Here is a 20,921-nt window from a genome sequence, read left to right on the forward strand (position 1 = left end):
CTCTACCTCATCTGTGGCTCACACACACTCATCCAAATGGATAAACTTGCCACTAATTGTCACTGAGTGGAAACCTCATTCTGTTCTCTTTCTCATCATTCCCCGGTACACTTAAAACTACTTTTGGACACTGGTGGAGGAAACTCCCCATGACCACCTCTCCGCTCCATCGTTTGCCCACCTCCCATGCCTTAAACTTTATTCTTACATTTGTTTTTTGTATTTTGAACTTAATTCTTTAGAGTATGTAAATGTATTTAAACTGTAAATTAATATTTTGTATTAAATATAAAATATTTTCATAACGTTTTTGTAACTTAATTTTTGTAACTCTGTATCTTGCTTACAGTTTCATTTTGGCTCTATTTACAACTCAATATTTTGATCTCATAGCCCTGTCATCTTACCGGTCTGTGATAAAGTCAATCTTCTACCAGAGAAACATGATACCCTCTGTCATTCTGATCTACTTATAAGCAAATGTAACTATTGGGATGTCTTCATTAGAAAACAAATTAAACAACCAGTGTATCGATTAAAAAAATTACCAAAGCTAAGCTAGTATCGATCAATAATATTGTTTGTGAACTAAGATGAATGTAATTTGGCAACAACCTCACAGAAAGTGTTTTTGGCATTGAACAACTAGGGAGGTGAGTAGAACGGAGACCCCCTCAGGGACCAACTTGTCGCAGTGCTAGACGCACAATCATGAAAAACACAACTTAGCGGATAAGGGCTCAAGGCATGTATGGCGCAGTGATGGAGGGAATTGTGAGGTTGGGAGTGGGAGGGAGAAAGGAGAAGGGAGTTGGAATGAGAGTGAAACTTTGACAAAAGCAGGCATGCTGGGAAGGGGCTCCCACTCACCAAAAAGCCAGGAAAGTGGTAGAAAAAAATATGCTTAGCAAGATCGATGTTTATAAATCTATTTGTTGCAAACTCAGCCCTCCTCCAAGCTTGTATTGGTCAGACTTTAATTTGCAGTGTTTGACCTCATTTGAGCATAAGTTGTTGTTTTATTATTGTTTTTGCAAATGTGTCCAAGTGTGCACCCGTAGTGAGTTCATTTTTCATTGCACGGTGCACCACAAACCCATAATAAAGTAAGAGAATTATTGTGAGAGCTCCTCTTTCAGCTAGTGGATCAATGCCTGTTTCTTCTCATCTAGAAAAGAGCTGTGATGCCCTTCGCCCCAAAGAAGCTGTGTTAATACTAATGTCTCTTCTGGGGGGAGTCTAGAAATTTACAGGTGGCAAAAACAACCACCCTGCCTGGCTGCCTTGCCCTGCCATGGCCTGTAACTTGACAGTGGTGTACCAAAGGCTCGGTTCCATCACCTGGGAAAATAATGCGGTCCTTGCCACCCCGGACGGGCTGAGGTTACGCTCTCTGATCCCCATGAATATTTTACGCCCTATATTTGTGCTCTTTGAGACAATGGGGCTGTCTCCTCTCTGGCGGCTTAGCCTGAGTGACTCTCTGTCATGCACCGGTGGATCACCATGGATTCAGAATGGACTTCTCAGATACTGAACTTTGGTGAACTCTGGATTGGCAGATGCACCGGTTAGGGGTGGAGGGTTGTGTAAGTGCACCAAACGCCTCCTGCACTGCAACAGTGTGGAGTAAGTCCTGTTAGTAGCCATGTAGGAATTTGTCGCTCTTTCGATACTGCGCTATCCCACTTCATGTATCGTGGTCTTGTGATGGGGTGGACCATCAGATAAGGATATGGCCATCCCATCTTCTAAAGTCCTAATTTGATTGGTTGAAGATTGCTTGGTAGTCGCTTAGGAGGTGGCCACAGAGGTGGAACACCATTGTTGAAGTCGGTGTGGACAGCAATCGTCTCAGTCATGGATGTTTCGCTGGAAAAGTTGGGTGATGCTGTGTTGGACATCAGGAAAAAGCAGCAGACCCCTCGCCCACCGGGTGCAGCGAAGGCCAGATGCCGGCCGGTCAGTGTGGAGCAGAAGCGGGTGACGGTGGTAGTGCCCAGTGGTATTGGGACTGCTGCCACCAACAACATTGGGATGCCGGTGATGAGGCGCCGGCTGGGAGCCAGGCATTCGGTAAAGCGGAGCGAGGTAGCTGGACTGGACGCCCCCTGGGATTGGGGGGCTAGCTACGGAACCATCAGACCTAACAAGGTATTTAAGTAAACAGTGTAATTCTTTTGTGTAAAAAAATAATAATAATCTTTCCTGTTATTAGAGCACATATGGTTTTGCAGAAAAGACTCGATAACTCCAGTCAAGAGTAGAAAATGTACAGAACATTAACAGTCAGTTTTGTGAAATTGTGCTTGTGGTCTCCGTTCTCCAACAGGGGGCAGCACGAAGTGCCTCTTCATGTGGGAGCAAGTAGAAAGAACAGATATTTACACAGAGATAGACCTTTTAATTTAGTGCTCCTGCAGAAGAGCTGCTTAAATTCCACTACAGATGCTGGGGACATAATTTAAATAAAATGCCTGGGGTAGTAGAAGTGACATCATGAGCCCTTCGACCTTCCGGTAGCTTGGCAGTGTCGACCCTTTGACTCACTTCAGTTTCCTCTTCCCTCCTGCTAGGCTAAGGGCAGGGCAGATGTTTGGAGCTATAGAAGTAATTATGTGCATTGTAGCCCTGCTGACATTCTCTTCCTGCAGCTGCCTCATGATCCCTAAGACCAGATGTAGTGAGGGCTACATCAGGGGCTCCAAAGGGAAAACCAGGAGTGGCAGATGTTGCCGCCGGCTTCGCCTGTTTGACCTCCATGGTGGGACAGCCTATGTTTAGGGTTTCACTGGAAACCAGGATCATCCTGGTCAAAACTGTTTAAATCAGCCCCACGCCACAGGACCCTGTGACTAGAATTGGGGCCCTGGGGCATGGTGGGGTGATGGCAGCCCAGACCGCCTTAAAACCAGCCCCCCAGCCTACAGCCTGTCAGGGGAATGCCAGAGGTCCAGACCTTCTCCTGTCAGGGTTCTTTCTTCTCTCCCAGTGCCTCCACTCTGCCCTTTGGCTGGGACCGACCATGCAGCCCCTTTTCATAAAGAAAGCAGAATTGCCATGCTTGGTAAATGGAGCTGTTATCTCGGGCATATGTATGAAAATCTGTTTTTGCGATTCTCAAATAGCGATTTTTTGAGAATCGCTATTTGAGAATTGCAAAACGGGATGTATTTAAAGTCAGCATTTTTTTTGCGATTTCTTAGTATTCCTTAATTGCGATTAGAAAATTGCGAAATGGCAATTAAGGAATACCTTACCATTCATTCCTATGGGCCACGAGGTCCATAGGAATGAATAGGAAGTCATTCTCAAATAGCGATTCGCAATTTAAGAATCGCAAATTGAGAATAATTTCAAGGGTACAAGGGTGTCTTAAGGACACCCTGATGCACCCCTGAAATGAGCATGTGTGCGCATATGGCGCACATACATGCCCTAAGGGCATGTATGTGCGCCACATGGCACCTTGAAACATGCCAAAAAGTGCATTTGTGAAAGAAATCGCAAATTACCACCAACTTGAAGTTGGTGGTAATTTGCGATTTCTTAAGGAGAAATCACACAACTTGGGTGCTTGTTGCATAGCATTTAAGGAATCGCAATTTGCGATTCCTTAAATGCTTACGCAAAATTAAGGAATCCCGCATTTTGCTATTCCTTAATATTGCGATGCGTATTTGCTCATACATCGCGTTTTGCGAATTGTTTGTCGCAAATGCTGCTTTTTTGTGATTCGCAGCATTTGCGACTAAAAATTTGTTTCATACATATGCCCCTCAGTCCCATAATATCTCTTCCTCAGACTGGGCATGAATGACAATATTGGAACTTGTTCAGTCAGTGGCATGCACGAGTAGAACTGAAGAAGTACTGGGTACCAAGAGGTTTCAACTCTTCCCTTTCTCAAAATTTGATATTGGGTGAAGAGGCTACTTCATAAAAACACCAGCCGCCCTTGGGCGCGGACGCAGTGAAAATCACGAATACACATTGCCACCTTCTGATGCAGTCAGTGAATGAGCACGCGGTAATCTGTTTAAGAAACCGAAATAATCATGGAAAGGCTGGGGTGTGAGCCCCTCTACCTCTCAAAAAGAGAATCTGCCCTTCAGCCCTAATTCTACTGCAAACGCACCCTTTCCCTGTCCAGCCTAGGTTGTGTTTTCCACCATTGGGGCAGAAGGAGATGAGGGAATCTGCCAAGGGTCACACAGTGCGGTGAAGTAGGAAAGCCGGGACTAGAATTGCGATCATCTAGTTCCATTATCAAGATAAGAACCACTAGATTTAGGGGCTTATTATGAGTTTGGCGGTGTCAAGCAGGACCGCCCGCTTGCTTGCTGTCCGGGGAGGCGGTTCTTTAGCCTTTCCTGAGCGGAGCCTATGAATTAGGCCCCTCAATGGGGCGTCAAAGTCAGTACTTGCACGGCATTGGACTGCTGCAGTCTACGCTGTGCAGATACAGGTGTGCATGCACACGGGGGCATCCACATGGCATGAGGCACCAGGCGGCCCAGTAGGGCCCGCTTTGTTTCCTCACGCCACACTTTTCATGGCAGTCTCACTGCCATGAAGAGTGTGAAATGGGTGGCGGTGAGGAAACTCGTAATACGTTTGGCAGCAACGCAGCGGCACCGCCCAGCAGATTGTGGCCTCAATAACGTTGTGCCACTGCCATTCATCTCTTATCCCTGGCAGTTGCGGTGGTCCCAGGGTGGCCCAGCCTCCCTGATTGTAATGGGGCAGTCAAAAGACCGCCACCACTGCGCCCCCACGAGTATGGCGGACTGTCTTCAGAGTTCAGTGATTTTAAGATTGAGACTGAGCCCACCCTGTCTGGAAGCAAAGGGATGCCTATGAAGGAGAAAAGCAGGGGCCAGAATGTTGACGGAAACTTCCTTGGCCACTTCACAAGTGTCTCTGAATTCTGAACACCAACAACATCTTGTCAAAAAACTTACCACATATATATCTATATAGGTATTTATATATATCTATCTATATCTCTCTCTCGCTATATATATATACATATATATATATATACATATATATTACCTTCTGGTGGTCGCCAGTAGGTAGTTATAGTTAGGACCTATTTTCCATAGGAAATTTGCAACATTCTATTCCTATTGGCGCCGGTTGACGAATCTTTGCGAAATGTTCAAAACTTGTGGGGCGCTTCGGTCAGCTCCTATCTCTATCACAAGGATGATGTCATCAGTGATGTCATTTGAGATGTCATCAGTGATGTCATGAGTGATGTCACTGACCATGTCATGAGTGATGTAATATGTGACGTCATCAGTAGTGCATTGCGGGCGCGCGAGTTATAGTTAGCTGAACTAACTATAATGGGGGAATTTCAATGGTTTTGTACGAGAGAAATGTCCAGCTAACTGTAACGTCCCTGAAACCTATGGTTTTTTCAGTGAATATATATATATATATATATACACACACACACACATATCCATCTATTGGTCTGTTTTTGGCGCCATTCAGATTTTTCACCCACTACAGCACTGGGGGCATGGGGGGGTTAAGCCCTCTTCAGCCACTGGCTAACTTCACTCTGAGTGACAGGAGTCCGCTCTTTCACAATTACACATCCGGACAAAAATGCGTTGTTCCCTTTAGTGCCGCGAACTAGGACCGTTTGTGCCTTTTTGAGACTAAAATATTTTTGCCATTTACTTTAGCCATTTTTTAAAAATATATATTTGCTTGGGATCGGCAAATCCCAAACAGCAAAGTTTTACAAAAACCACAATAAAACTAAATAAGCAATGGCAGAGCCCAAAGTTTTTCAGTCGTCACCAGGCTTATTGTCTTTGCCAATGCTTGTCAAAGTGGTAACTGAGCGTTGAAATGTAAAAATATACTAATTTAAACAAAAAAGCGATGTGCATTGTGTTCCTTTGCCAGTGTATATCCTTACTTCCAAAGTCTTTTTAACCTTTAGGCCGTAACTTTACAATATAATAACTATTTTATGTTCTGGGTGTATTTGATGAAAAATGACAACGCAGAGCATGGTTTTTGGACTTTTCCTTCACGATGCATACTTCTGGAGTGGCAATATTTTACACTGAAGTCATTTTTTATGAAACAGTGAAAAATACCTGTAGACATCAGTTTATTTTGTCTCTTTTAAATTGTCAACATTTGACATTAATTGTGAGACGTGTACGGCCTATAACTCTGGTTGTCTGCCTCCATGAATTTCACTCCAGGGGCTCGTTTGTGCCCCAAGGACCCCCGCCACCTGTCCTAGGCCGCTGCTTCTAAGGAGGCACCCCAGCAGGTCTGAGGGGAGAGAGCAGGTAACCCCAGGTTTGGAGTCTCAGAATCCGCACCAGTCACAAAAACACTTATGTGCAGTGCTCTGCTGCCACCATCTGGACGGTTCTGACTACTGCAGGCTTTAAGGTTACCCAGCACAGACCGCCAATTTCCATTTATTTGAGCAAAACGAGCATTCCTGCAAGAAACGCATTCATTGCAAAAGGAAAACTGTGGCCCACGGGCCAGAGCCAGACGAGAATTAACAAATGCAGGATTTTAGGTTGAACGTCTGAAATTTGTAGTGTCAAATGTAATGCATTCCTATGTAATTTGTATTCAGTTTGAAAGACAAAAGTTTTTTTTCTTTTCTTTAATAGCAAATGTTATGTTTATTGCTTTCTAATGGAAGTAACAGTAACCCTAACTCTATTGACAATCATGTCACTTACCACCTCCACTCTTTAACCATAATGATCACCCTGTCACATCTATAATTTTAAACCAAGCCCTCTCTTAGGTTGAAGGCACTAGTTAAAGATATAGTTAGAGATGCTACTTTAATAACAGCCAGGATATAAGTGCTGGTACTCCGACCCAGCGTCCGCGGCACCTGATGCCAGACATGGTTCTAGCGGAGGAATATAATTTAGAATGTACTTGCTAGCAGGTAACACTGACCCCACCACCCTGGGTATATGAGAAAACACATTACAGCACGGGAACACAAAAAAATACATGCATATGTACTATTAAGTATAATAAAGTCTGATTTGTAGTAGCATTACTCACAAACAAAAGCCTCAAATTTCTTAGGTCTCACCATTGGCCGCTTTTCTTCACCCATCCCTCTTTACTTTGACCTGGTCTCCAATAGTCAATTTCATTTCTCTTGCACCATGTTTGCCGCCATTTTGGAAACTGCTTGAGCGCCGGCAGCATTCTTCCTCGCCTCCACTGATGACCGTTCCACCTGTCTAGATTACAGGATCCACCCTAAGTTATTTTTGAAAAAACATGTTCTACCTTTCATCAGCTGGAAGGGCTTATGCTTTGTGACCTCTCAGGGCCTGATCCTGTGGGCTCAAACCATGCACACCACCTCCTTCTCACACTTCAGCTTGTTGTTATTGCCACTTGAAGTACCACCTTAATCGCCCTATTAAATTGCTCCAGGTTTCTAGACCCCATCTGGATCATAAATTAATGTGGTTTCATGTACAACACCACTTGTCTTTATGAATTTTCGGGAACTCTCTGAAACTGTGGGCTGTTTTCACTCAAAATGTATTTTGGCAACCTCTCAGCCAGGAATTGTTATTCCATAAGATTCAATTTCTCTCTCTGGCCTCTGGCGAAATGAGTAATCATCCTAATTACATACTTTAGGCCTCATTCATTAGGTTTTGCCATAGGGCAGCATAGCAGGCCTTCCTGCTGCGCTTCCCTATGGCAAAAGAAAAGGGCAGGAATGTGCCGTATATATAAGATGCAGCGCATTCCTGTCCTTTTCCCCCCTGCGGCAGCGCACAATGGGCTGCCGTGCGGCAACGCAGGCACCTTTGCACCATGGTGCAAGGGTCCCTGCCATGCGGGGAGGAATATTTTGGTACAGGAAGGGAAAACTTTCTGTACAAAAACAATCACAAGAGGCTTTTTCCTCTTTCTATGTGTGCTGCAGAATGCAGCACACATAGAAAAAGGAAAAACGAGGGGAAATAAAGATATTTCTCCTTTTTGTGCCTCCTTTACGTCTCCCCTGGGGAGGCATAAGCTTTTGACGCTGCCTCAGATTTACGATTTCTCATAAATCTGGGGCAGTGTCAAAATGCCATGGATGTTGCTGGGAACTCCCCAGCAACACCCATTGCACGCCCCTTTAACCACAGCACTGCATTAAAGGGACTGATATTTATCAGGCAGAATTAAGCCAAAAAAGTGGCTTAGTGCTGCCTGATAAATATCACGCAGGCTTCTGCGCCACGGAACGTCACAAAAAGTGATGTTCCGGAGGCTCAAGGAGTCTCATAAATGAGGCCCGACGTTTCTCCACTGACTTCCTGAATAGGCCCCATCAATTTCTCACCTTGGGGCCGATTCACAGAACTAACTTAAGACAAAATCCTAAACTTACTACTTTTGGTATTCACAGAAGTTAGGATTTTGTCTTAAGTTTGTGTTAAGACAAACTTAAGACAGACTTAAGACAAAATCCTAACTTAGGTCTGTCTTAAGTCTGTCTTAAGTTTGTCTTAAGACAAACTTAAGACAAAATCCTAACTTCTGTGAATACCAAAAGTAGTAAGTTTAGGATTTTGTCTTAAGTTAGTTATGTGAATCAGGCCCCTTTCCTTTGGCATACTAGGACGGGTAATGGATCATTGGGGAGGGCAAAACATTACAGCCATAGCATTTGTGGCTGTAGATACACACTCTCTGCATACTCCTACCAGCTAGTGTTTTCCTCAGGCGTTGGAAGTTGTTTTTGTTCAAGGAAGTCTTTTCGAGTCGCGAGGCGGTATGTGACTCCTCCCTTAGTTGGCAATGTGCATGGGCACCGACTCCATTGTTAGATTGTTTTTCTCCACTATCGGGTTTGGGCGTGTACCGACAGGGCTCCCGGACTCAACACTTTCTGCATTCACTACTTCAGGCCCGGGCGATAAAACTTAAATTCCTGCCATTGAGAGAAACACTTTATAGGCTTTACTAATTGTTTTACTCTGTTTTTTTGTTCGTACCTCTTAGCCAAAAGGAGAAAACTAGGCCCCCGATTATCGGGGTGCCCTCGCCCCTTTGGAGCCCCGGTTCCCTTCTTTCTAGTGACTTCAGAGAATGATTAGCCTTCAAGTTGATAGAATTAACCCTGTGTGAAAAGTGTCCTCAGTGTGACGCAAAATCCCCCTATACCAATCTGCACATCATGTTTAATTGGTATCTTTCTCCAGACCACAGGCACACCAAGTGTACCTTCTATTTAGCTTTTCGCTACAAGAAAACACCAACCCTCAGTGTCTCCCAGCCTTTGGGCTGCAGTTGGTAATGAATTATAGCCGAACCAGGGCTAGGACAAGAGCCCCGAGTCCCTTTGACATACGGTGCCAAAAAGTCAAAACACTCAACAAAGCAAAGGGCTCTATTGACACAGAATGTCGAAACCATCACCTGCCCTGAAAACAGCGCTCAAGCCACCATCGGAGTCAAGACTATCCTCTGCTGCTGTTTCGTCGACTCACAGAGACCAATCCCGTGGAGACTGCAGGAAGAGATTGATGAAATGCAAAAGTGTATTTTCATCCATCCCCAAACGGGGAATCGATACCAAGGAGCCAAACGCCCTGGAGCCTTTGCCAAAGAAGAGGAGATAACTTTCGAGGATGAGACTTTGCCGGACACTCCTCCAGAGCCTCCAGCACTACCCAAGAGGTTCATTAATGCAACCACCTGACCCCCCCTTCTCACACAGCTTCACCTCCACCAACACCTCCTCAAGATCGGTCTCCCCCTCCGCCATTACTCCCATCACATTCCCCACCATGGTTTACAGAATCCATGGGCAGCCCCAATCTATATACCCCCCTGAGGAGTATGAGCCACAGTTAAATCTTAACCACTTGGCTTCTAAGGGGTTTTCCCCTCCCGTGCTGCAGATTTATGTTTCCCATTATACATGACGAGTTGACCTTGTCATGAGCACAGATTCAGTGTGCCTCATGACGAGTTCACCTTGTCATTAGCATGCAAGTGGTTAAACGTACAGAAGACCCGTGGACTGATCAGGACGTCGATCTTCCAGGAGATCCAAACCTTGAGCCATTATCACTCGGGGCCTCTCCCAGAGATGACACAGTTGCATACCACGAGGTCCTACTGAGAGCTGTATTCTACTGCAAGTTATATATCTGCACTATGAGGACTTCCTCATGGAAACACTAACAATGTCAGAACGCTCTATGCAGTTCCTTCCCATGCTTAAGCCGATGCTGAAGACTGCCACAGACACCTTCAAAGAGACTGTCAGGACCCCGGCACTCCGAGAGTATTGAGGAAGTTCAAATCCCTCTCAGACCCTACTTACATCAAATGTTAAAATGGGCACTGCATATGCCACAGGGTACGCTCCCCTGCCAGAAAAGGAAAGCAAGCAAATTGACGCTGCCGGAAAGAGGGTAGCGGTGGAAGCTGCCACACATTGGTGGAACACTAACTCCGTCGGTCACCTCTCTAAACCGGTCCCAGGATGCTTGTTTCTGGTCCAGGGAGAACCTGGCCTGGCAGTTCAGGCAGGACTGTTCCCATGAGGAGCAGGGTCAAGACTGATTTGCATATGGCTTGGCCCAGACTGGGGTGGCATAGTGAGCAAAAGAGCGATGGATTCAGCCCAAATCTCTTGACTGGGTGTGAGTGGTTGAAAAGTTTCAGCACTCCGCCCATCACCTTGTTGTGTTTGCTTTGTTCGCCATAAGCGGCCAAGGGTATGCCCAGACGTTGGGCCCTTGCTTGCTGTGCCACTGAGTTCAAGCTAGCCTAGCTGATGATGGGTGAAACCTCGAAACCAATCTCAGGATGCCTGTTTCCGGTCCAGGGAGGACCTGGCCTGGCAGTTTGGACTGGACTGTTCCCAATGAGGAGCAAGGTCGAGACTGATTGCATATGGCTTGGATATAGTGAGCAAAAGAAAGATGGATTCAACCCAGATCTCCTGACTGGGGTGAGTGGTTGATAATGTCAGCACTCCGGCCATCATCTTGTGTTTGATCTCCTCTCAGACCGACCCGGCTAAGTGGGAATAGATTGAGGGTTTGCCCCAACACCTCCCAGAAGAATTTAGGAGGAGGAGGGGAAGAAATTGCGGGCGAAGACCAGATTATTTCCATTGCCACCATTTGGTGTGCTTTGGATGCTGCTGATACAGCAGCCAGAGAGGTTAACACCTCTCTAACCCTATGTAGGCGCTTATGACTCCGTATTTCTGTTTTTGGGCGGAAGTGCAGCCTCATTATTTACCCTTTGATGGTGAGCATCTCTTTGGTCCTCAAGTGGATCAAATGTAATAAAAAATAAAGGGAGATACAGAAATAGCCAAATAAATGAGGGCCCTCCAAGCACCACCCACCAGCGGCTCCTTTCTTAGGCAGCAGTACAAGGGCGCACCAAAGGCTACTTCCCATGGACAGCCCTGGTCATATCACCGCCTGCAGTTGACATACCAACAACAAAGAGGTGGGGGCTAGACAAAGGGAACAACAGAGGCAGAGGCACCCCCCACCAAGGGTGCTGTACCTCAAAGTATTGACTTGCCACGCATCCCCTCGATCACACATCACCTGCCTTGGGCGCTTAAGGGGGGATTATAGGTGTTTGTCCCAGGGAAGAAGTCACCTCAGACGGCTGGGTTAAAGGCATCATCCTGCACAGGTATTGACTAGGGCTTCTCTCATCCCTCCAAATATTGTAGCTCATGCACACACCTTAAGTACGGAACACCTCTGTCTCCTCCAGGAAGAGATACACACCCTCCTACTCAAATGGACCACAGAGCCAGTGCTCTTACAACACCAGGGAAAAGTGGCTTACACCCTATGGGCCCGATTCACAGAATGAACTTAGGACTCAATCCTAAACTTACTACTATTTTGGTATTCACAGAATGAACTTACTACTTTTGGTATGTATTCACAGAACATAGGATTTTGTCTTAAGTTTGTCTTAAGACAGCTTTAAGACAGACTTAAGACAAAATCCTAACTTCTGTGAATACCAAAAGTAGTAAGTTCATTCTGTGAATACCAAAAGTAGTAAGTGCATTCTGTAAATACCAAAATAGTAGTAAGTTTAAGATTGAGTCTTAAGTTCAATCTGTGAATCGGGCCCTATATTTTCTAATTCCAAAAGAGGTTGGCTCTCTCAGACCAATCCTCTACCTCAGGCACCTCATCAGATACATCCTCAGAACATTTTCATATGACAACTCTGCAGGATGGTGTTTATCTGATGCAGCAATGCGACTTCATGACTGTCCTGGACCTGAAGGATGTCTCCTTCCACATACCCACCCATCCATCCTAGACATCAGCGCTACCTTCCTTTTGTGGTAAGCGGACAACACTACCACTTCAAGGTTCTCCCCTTATCTCACCATGGCCCGAGGGTATTTACCAAATGCCTAGCGGTTGTGGTTCGGCTATCTAAAGCTCCTATTCAAGTGCAGGAAGATTCTTAAAAAAGTCAGCTAGCCTACAACGAGACCCTATTGTGCAGCAAAATGGAAATATTTTGTCGACAACTGTAATTCTAAACGTTTGGCACCCACCAAGCCAGCGGTCCAGGACACTGTTCGTTCTTTGCTTCATCTACAGAAATCAAGGTTAGCATCTACCTCCATACGTCTACACCTTTACGAGAACCTTCCCTTGCAGTTCATGCAGCTAGGGTTGTCCTTAGAACTGAACCTATAGTCCTTTTATTCTGAGTATAGTCAACTATACAGTAGAATTACCAAACATCGCCTATGCTTATTACAGAGAATACAACACGGCGTAAGAGCATGCAACACAGTGAAAAGTATCTAAATTCCTTCCTAAGGTGGATTCTCCTTTCCACCATAACCGGAAACTTGAGCTACCAGTCTTTTTCCTCACCCAGTCTCTGCTGGGTATTGACATACCTACAAGGAAACTTTGATTGAGACCTAGCCAGAACCAGGTTTAGGACCACTGTTTGTTGTACCTATATGCACCCAGGTCCACGACCGTTATTGGGTAACCCCATTTTTTGAAATGGTTGAGCAAGACTATGACATGAAATATCAACAAATATTAAGCATCATATGCCTGAAGAACAAATTTTTTTCTTCAAAAACATTGTGTTTTTTTGTGCAGCTGACAACTTTGTGCAGATACTGCGCCGAAAGAGGAGTGATTGGCCGCACTGTGTTTATTGATAGCCAGAAGAGTTCAGCGTTGCCACTGAACAGAAGAGAAGCAAGAAAAAACGTGGGTAAGACTCACTACGCTGAGAATCTTTTTTGTGTTGTAGCAGCGCTCTGTGTGAATTTGTTATTCATCTGTAGTAAATCTGGTATATTTTCTGTTACCATCACCCAACTTGGCTCCCTCAGCCGCTGAGTGTCAGTTTTAAAAACTTTGCATTGCTCATTCTAACTAGTCCCTACACTACCCTTCAGGTAGTGCTTAATTTATAACAAAATAAGTGCCAGGAACCTCGTCAGGAGGCTGTTGCAGCTTGCACCACCCATTGCCCCGGCCAGTGCTGACAAAGACAGAACCAATATAAATACTAACCATCACACCCATAGAAGTGTGACAGTTCAGACTATTCCAGGCCCGCAAAGCTATAATTAGGGCTTTGGAAGCAGGTATTCGTTATTTTTAATGTATATTGAATTAATAAACAACTGTTGTGCTCATCTCTAAATTAGTCAAACAGCGCCACCATGTGGTAGACTGACATAAGTGCCAGTGTTGACAATTAAGTGCCGGCACAGAGCACCGGAAACCAACACTCACTTTAAGCACTGCTTTCCTGTCTGTCCTTGTTCTTAAGTGGCTGTTGTGAGGATACAAGGTAATAATGTTAGTGGGCTTAGGGGTTGATAATCATAAAAAAAAGCACTGGCAAAGCCATTAGGTCTCACCTTTGTGACATATTGGCTTTGTGAATGTAGTGCTGTACACCATCTGCAAATGGTGTGCAGCATGGGCAAAATAAAAAAAATAGGTATGATGACGCATCCACATGGGGTCAAATTATTTTTATAGGTGCATGCATGCTGATGGCGTGTACACACATGCACACCTACAAATTACACATGCACCTTTTTTTAACAGTTGTGAAATGGATCAGTACATTTAAAAAAAAATGTAAAAGTAGCTCAAAATACATTTGTTTGTAAAGTAGAGGGGCCCCAGCCTTTGCTGTCTGGTCCTTGCCATAGCCCCCCAAAAAACTATTTATTTATTTTTATTCTTTAAGAAGAGACCGTGGGCTTTTGGAGCAACGGGGGAGTGGGTTGGGGAAAGCATTGGGAAGGGAAGTAGCAGCACACGATGGGCCCGATTCACAGAACTAACTTAAGACAAAATCCTAAACTTACTACTTTTGGTATTCACAGAAGTTAGGATTTTGTCTTAAGTTTGTCATAAGACAGACTTAAGACAGACTTAAAACAAAATCCTAACATAAGTCTGTCTTAAGTTTGTCTTAAGACAGACAAGCTTAAGACAAAATCCTAACTTCTGTGAATACCAAAACTAGTAAGTTTAGCATTTTGTCTTAAGTTAGTTCTGTGAATCGGGCCCTTTGGGAGCAGCACAGGAAGAGTCAGGAAGGAGGTCTTAGGTCTCAATATGTGGGATTGAAACTTCTTGTCCTCTGACCAGAAGTCAGGGCACCCATAAAATCGAGGTCAACAGATTTAGACTCAAACTGAGGGGCAGAAACTTTGTCACATCAACAGCTAAAGAGTGGAACTTTCTTCCTCTCCACATCAGAACCATGTCTGATCTGCTCTCGTTCAGGAAAGCTCTTAAAACCTGGCTATTTGCCAATTAAGGAATCCATCAGTCACCATATCTATTCACCATGAGCTTAGTGCCTTGACGCCCACAGGTATTTGTTGCGCTCTATAAGCATTTATAACATAACATGCAATTTCCTAGAGAGGTAGCAATCAAAGCTAGGTATCGGTTGATACGACTAAAAGTACACCACAGAGTGTAATGTACTAGGGTCATTCTACATAAAGGAGTGAGTGCCACAGATGAGAAATGTTTACCGAGGTGTAGTCAGATGGGCACATTCTACACACACTATGGGACTGCTCGCATCTTCACCAGTTCTAGGAGGGATACTGGAGGAAGGAGAAATACATATAGAACCATGCTGGCGCTCCGGCGGATATAGTTCACATGTTCGATGCTGAACGTCGTGGTACCGGGACGCATTGTTTTATTTTTCGTCACCGACAAGAGTTCTACTCTAGCATTTGTTCTGTTACCTCTTTTTTGCTTGATCTGCTCCGGACATTGTCTCGTCGTCTACGACCCAGCCTCCCAGCCCTCAAGGCACCCCCGCCCTTCCAGGCCCCCCACCTTCCATATCGACTCCAGAGAATGAAGAGGTGTAGAGGGTGAAGGAATAGACACCCTTGAAGAGATGGCCTTAGTGCCGTCCGAAGTATCCCTGGACTGACCTGCAATCTGGGAAGAAATTACCACAGAGTTGGGGGTTCTATTTATTATCGAGCTCGGCTACTGCCTCAAGCTCATCTCAAACCCAATAAACATGACACCCCCCACACACACTCAACCAACAACACCTGGCCTACTACAGAAGGAGATCCTGGCTGTCCTACTCAAACACTCCACAGAGCCAGGGACCCTCCCAGAACCAGGGCAAAGGCCTCTACTCCCTGAACTACTTCGTCCCCAAAATGACAGGGGGGGGGGGGAGATTTACAAGCCCCTTGCACCACTTTTGCGTCACTTTTCCCATGTTAAAAATGACGCAAAAGTGGTGCAAGGGTTTGTAGATAAGCTCCAGGCTCTCTCAGGCCAATCCTACTCCTCAGGCCTCTCAACAGATACATCCTCGCAGAACTTTTCCAAATGGTCACATCATCCGCCTGCTGCAGCATGGCAATGTCATGGTGAAGGACACCTGCTTTCACATCCATATGGCACATCGGCACTACCTACGCTTCATGGTAAGTGGCCCGCACTACCAATCCAAAGTGTTGCCTTGTGGGGTCACTACAGCCCCAAGGGTTGTCACCATATGTTTAGCAATAGTAGCCGCCCTCCTCAGAAGGGGGTGGCTGACATCTTCCCCTACTTTCTACCTCCTACAAGACGACTGATCAACAGTGCAAGCAGTCAGGAGTGCCCAGCACACAACCAAGTACCCATCTCCCTGCGTCACAGCTTGGGGATCGCAGCTGATGCCACCAAGTCTCATCTGCAGCCATTTCAGATCCAACCCTCCCTGAGGTTAGTTGTTATAAGGTCTTTCTTCCTTTTCCTTCTTTCCACCTTGTCTTCCTGTTATGTTCAGCCTAGGAACACTTAGAATGTTCATTGATGTCATGGAATGTGGTGTGACTGATCTGAGACAGTTGACTCCGGGCTGAGCTCAAGGATACAGCTCCTGGTGGGGCCTTCATACGATCTACATCTTGGCCTACCAACTACCTTGTACTACCTACCTACCATCTCTGTACCTCAACTTGAATAAATATACTTCATGGAAGAACTACCTGGACTCCTGAGAGATATTTACTTTCAACAATAGTCTTAAACAGTCTCGGCCAAAGCTTACCCATGCGATTAAAGGGTGGTAGCATATTAGCAGCTACTTCTTTTTCAGCTGCTCCGTCCTCTTACAGTATGAACAGTGATGCACCTCGTAAGTATGATGACCTCATGTCCCTCATGCAAGGCACCATATGGGTTCACTCCAAGAGTGCCTCTAGGCACAATGGTACAAAAGGGGGTGGTGATGGACGGAGCATCTGAACCAATCAAACACTCACACCCAGTCAAAAGATCTGGGTTTAATCCATCACCGTTCTGTAGCCCCCTCTGCCACCCCAATTCAGACATGGCTATATGCAAATCAGTCTGACCCTGTGCCTCATGGGAACAGTCCAGCCCGAACTGCCAAGCCATGCCTTCCCTGGACCGGAAACAAGCTTCCGAGGACCGGTTTCTGGCATTACAGCCGTCTTCAGCCCGGGTTGCTTGAATCCAGTGGCAAAGTGAGCAAGGGACTCACGTCTGAGCATACCCTGCCACACTTATGCGGCCAAAGCAGTACAAAAGGGGCTGGTGATGGACGGAGCATCTGAACCAATCAAACAGTTCGGGCTGGACTGTTCCCGTGAGACACAGGGTCAGACTGATTTGCATTTAGCCATGTTTGAACTGGGGTGGCAGAGTGGGCTAAAGAACGGTGATGGATCAAACCCAGATCTTTTGACTGGGTGTGAGTGTTTGATTGGTTCAGATGCTCCGTCCATCACCACCCACTTTTGTACCGCTTTGGCCGCCATAAGTGTGGCAGGGTATGCTCAGACGTGAGTCCCTTGCTCACTTTGCCACTGGATTCAAGTAAGCCGGGCTGAAGACGGCTGTAATGCCAGAAACTGGTCCTCGGAAGCTTGTTTCCGGTCCAGGGAAGGCATGGCTTTAGCAGTTCGGGCTGGACTGTTCCCATGAGGCACAGGGTCAGACTGATTTGCATTTAGCCATGTCTAAACTGGGGTGGCAGAGTGGTCTACAGAACAGTGATGGATCAAACCCAGATCTTTTGACTGGGTGTGAGTGTTTGATTGGTTCAGATACTCTGTCCATCACCACCCCCTTTTGTATGGTCTAGGCACAATGGTCACAGATGGATTGTCACTAGGAAGATCTAGCGTTGATCAGGGCCAGCACTCATCACCGTCTGCATTGGTGGAACAGCAACAACCTGTTGTGCGACTGACCCAGTTCTGCAAGTGACTATCACCACAGACTCATCACTCACCGGGTGAGGGAGCGAATCTAGATGACATGACAGTCCAGGGTCTGTGGCCGTCTCATCAACGGGGTCTCTGCGTCAACTCTCTGGAATGTTTAGCCATACACCTGGCCTCAAAACTTATCTCCAAGGCATTCAGGACAAAGTAGACCTGGTGGGGACAACCAACATGACCGCCATGTTTTGCCTGCAGAAGCATGGCAGTACACGCGCTCCTCAACTGTCAGCACTAGGTCAGCAAATTTGCCATTGGTCAATCCACCACCAGGTGCATTTCCCAGGGTGGACAATGACTTAGCAGACCAGCTCAGCAGTACATGCAACCAACAAGTCCAGTCTTACTCCCCTACTTTCATCGGTGGAGGGTATCTGATATCGAACTCTATGTATACCGTGAATGATAATCAATAGCATTCTTTTTTACCCATGATCAAGACAATTAATCTCACAATCTCCTGAACTGCACTGCTCATTTACTTCATTGTTTCTTGTAAACCAAATTTGAGAATATTTGCTTTATATCATAAACACAAATAGATAATCAGTCACATATTCCAAAAACTAGAAAAGCTTAAAACCTATTGTCAAGGTCAGCACAAGACAAAACCAGCGCTAAGTGTCCGCACCCATCACCAAAGTTTGTGTAAATGCAAAATCCTGAATCCAAATACTAATTTTACATTTAAATATATTTACAGCCCCAATCTTTTAATGCACTTCATTGTACATAAAAGCATTTTCTGGAGCAATGCTCTCTCTGTTTCACCACAGAGAAACACAAAAAACAACAAGGGGCTGAGGCACAAGTCCTTAAGAAATATCAGTCTTTTAATGCATTCCTTCTATATTAGGTTCCCTCTGACTTTCTTCAGGCCTAGTACCCCTGTTGGGGGAGGGAGGGAGGTGTGTTGACCTGTTTCAACGTGTTGGAGTTCTCCTCAGGAGTTGGAACTGGAGCGCCTTAAATACATGGACAGAACTAGGGACTGGAGTGCTTGTATGAAAGGTCTGGATAAACTGGTCAGGGATCTTTGCATATGCTTTTTCTTTTGTTTCACTTTCACTATACGAATTGGGGAAACTGTGGAAAACATCCCTCCCCCTCATCCTGGTGGTGTCCACATGGGCCAGATAACCCTGGTTCTCCACCCTGCTAGAGATGTCTATTTCTCTGCATGAGAACCCCCCAAACAGGCTGGACCTTCTCACACGGAACAAAGACAGATTCAAACACCCAGACCCCCAGGCAGCTCAACTGAGCAATTTGTCCCCTGAGGTCCTAGAGTTTGGTTATCTTACCTCAAGCTTGGACGCCTGTAGACCCACCCTGGCACTCGCTAAGCTGCCAAGTGGAAGAGTTTCATGCACAACTGTACTTAAAACTGTCTAAACATTCTTACACCAACGGTCCAATGCATCTTTTGTCACCTTTAACATTTGCAGAAGTCAGGACTAGCCCATACCTCAATTCGGATATATCTACCCTCTGTCGCTGCTCATAGGCAGAACAGGGAACGTTCCGCACTGTTCAAGATCCCTGTCTTTAAAGCTTTTATGGAAGGCCTTAAAAATGTCATCTCACCAAAGGTGCCTTCTGCCCCAGTATGGAATCTCAGTGTTGTCCTCACAAGACTAGCGGGTCCCCCTTTGGAACCATAACCCTCTTGCCCTTTACATTTCCACTTCTGGAAGCTCGCCTTCCTGGTAGCCATAACTGTCCTAGGCGTATACGTGAATTATAGGCCCTAACACTGCAAGAACATTTCTTTCAATTTTTTTCCAGGTCCACAATGACAGGCTTCTTCTTAGAGCCAACCCCAAATTTCTATCTAAGGTGGTCTTTGTCTTTCACCTTAACTAGACATTTGAGTTCCCAGCCTTGCTCCAGCCTGCAGAAGGTAAACTACACACACTTGACGCCAAGTCTGCTAATATGTTTTTTGCATAGATAGGACTAAGTCCTTTTGTAAAGCATAACTTCTTGGAGCCTTTGCACAGCCTCATAAAGGTCATTTCATATCAAAGGCAAGGACAGCCTGGTGGCTTCTCAAATACATCCAAACCTGCTACCTTAAACCCAAAAGGACCCAACCCCATCCTCCCCAGACCTCACTTCACCTACAAATAAGGCACAATTATGGCCTTTCTTGGGAGCATTCCCATAGATGGCATCTGGAAAGCTGCCACATGGTCAATTCCACACTCATTCACAAAAAACTAGTGTGTGGTCATTCTTGCAAGGCAACAAGCTAGAGCGGGTTAAAATGTCCTAAGGACTCTGTTTTAGATTCTTCATCACCTGCTGTCAAGCTACCGCTTAGGAGAACAATGCTTTACAGTTTATACGGAGCATGTGTACCTACAGCCGCACTTGCTAAGAACGGATTATGTGACTTACTAAGCATTTGTTTGTCGCATGTAGCGCTGTAGATTCACTTGCACCCGGAAGCTAGTGTTTGCTGTAGATATCTTCAACCTCCATTAATATTTATACAGCAATCATGGTCATTATACTAGCCTCCTCACTACTCCATAGCTACGCTCACCCGCTTTGTGAAAAACAATCTAACAATGGGGTCAGTACCCATGCGTGTTCATTACCGGAGAAGGAGTCATCGATACCTTATGATTCAAAAGACTTCTTCAAAGAAAAACAAGTTGCAACCGTCTGAGCCAAACACTACATGGCAGGAGTATGCCGAGCATATGAATCTACAGCACTACATATGACAAACAGAGGCTTACAGGGTATGTAACATAATCCTTTACCTTCGAGGTACGTCGGGGGTTGCTTGTTTTGTTGTTTAGAGGGGATGTAGCCAAGCATCTGGCCAAACTGCCTTTTGGGGGAAGAGTCTAAACTAAGTTGTATCTGTAATGGCAGAGTGAGCCAAAAAATTAGACAGAATGTAGCAGTGGTTAAGATTACTTCCAGCATTCTATCATTTATAGCTTTTTTCATCGATTTACCCTTTGTGACCTGGCTCATTGAGCCAGCGGAACTCAAAATGCATGTCACTCAAAAGATCTAAAAAGGCTCACTTTTTCAGGTGAGTTTTGTTCTTCTGGACATTACGACTATTCAATGTTTTGAC

The sequence above is a fragment of the Lissotriton helveticus genome, chromosome 9 (assembly GCF_964261635.1).
Source record: "Lissotriton helveticus chromosome 9, aLisHel1.1, whole genome shotgun sequence".
Classification (NCBI taxonomy): Eukaryota; Metazoa; Chordata; class Amphibia; order Caudata; family Salamandridae; genus Lissotriton; species Lissotriton helveticus.